The 1,350-nt window shown below is 37.1% G+C and overlaps 1 non-coding gene across 1 annotated transcript; it reads right to left on the bottom strand.

The window, feature by feature from the left end:
* Positions 1 to 1,044: 1,044 nt before the first annotated feature.
* LOC115900544 lies at positions 1,045 to 1,150 on the bottom strand. The gene has a single exon (XR_004060226.1). It is a non-coding gene; the product is annotated as a U6 spliceosomal RNA (small nuclear RNA).
* Between the last annotated feature and the right edge of the window lie 200 nt (positions 1,151 to 1,350).

Below are 1,350 nucleotides of genomic sequence, written 5' to 3'. Positions count from 1 at the left end.
CTCATTTTTGTGTTTTTAGTAGAGACGTGGTTTCGCCATGTTAGCCGGTCTGGTCTCTAACTCCTGACCACAGGTGAGCTGCCTACCTGGGCCTCCTAAAGTGCTGAGATTACAGGCGTGAGCCACCACACCCAGCCACTCTGTTTATTTTTTTGCTTTATTCTTTTTTTTTTTTTGCTTTATTATTTGTTTCCTTGTTTATAAATGTATTTATTTATTTTTGAAACAGAGTCTCTCTGAGTCATTGTGAGGCTGGAGTGCAGTGGTAGGATCACAGCTCATTGCAGCCTCAGCCTCCTGGACTCAAACAATACTCCCACCTCAGCCTCCTGAGTAGCTGAGACTATATGTGTGTGCCACTATGCCCGGCTAATTAAACCAATTTTATTTTTTAGAGATGGGGTCTCAGCATGTTGCCTAAGCTGATCTTGACCTCCTGGGCTTAACTGATCTCCTGCTTCAGACTCGCAAAGTGTTGGGATTACTGGTGTGAGCCACCGTGCCTGGCCTGCCTTATTGTTAAATATATTGCGTTTCTATATGTTATAGGTCCAACAATACAGTTATAAACATTGACTTATACATATTTGCTTATTAAATTGGGTAGGAAAAGAAAGAAAAATGTGCCTCTTTTACTCTCTCGTATCACTGCCTTTACCCACAATAATTGTGGATTTGAACTAGTGTTTGGAATCTCTTGTTTTCACCCTAAAGAAGTTCTTTTCTTTCTTTTATGGTTAATCTACTAGCAGTGGATTCTCAAGTTTTTTTGGTTTCTATTTGTTTTTTAATTTGAGGATTTTAAATTTTCACCCTCTGTTTTGCAAATAGTTCTGCTATTTTAGGGGACAGGTTATTAAAAAATTTTTTTTTCAGTACACTGAATATGTCATCCTGCCTCCTTCTAACCTCTACTGTCTCTGATGACAAGCCATATGTTAATCTTAGGACATTCCGTTGCATGTGAGGAATTGTATTTCTCTTGATGCTTTCAAGATTTTCTCTTCGTCAACAGATTTGCAAGTTTTTGGCGTCTTTTTTTTTTTAATAATGGAAAACTTCACGAACTTGTGTGTCATTCTTGTGTAGCTGCTATGCTAATCTTCTTGGTGTTGTTCCAGTTTTAGTATATGTGTTGCAAAGTGAGCATAGCCATTCATTTGTTTGAATATTTTTTCTGCTACTTGATTATTTCTCTACTCCTTCTGGTACTTCTGTTATGAATATATTGGTGTAGTTAATGGTGTTCCTCATTTTTTTGAGGGTTTCTTCATTTTTCATCACTCTTATTTCTCTCTGTTCTTTAGATTACTTAATCTCTATTGAGCCATCTTCAAGTTTACTGATTAT

The sequence above is a fragment of the Rhinopithecus roxellana genome, chromosome 11 (assembly GCF_007565055.1).
Source record: "Rhinopithecus roxellana isolate Shanxi Qingling chromosome 11, ASM756505v1, whole genome shotgun sequence".
NCBI lineage: Eukaryota > Metazoa > Chordata > Mammalia > Primates > Cercopithecidae > Rhinopithecus > Rhinopithecus roxellana.
Note: the sequence above shows the minus strand (reverse complement) of the source record. Positions and strands in the feature narration are given on the sequence as shown.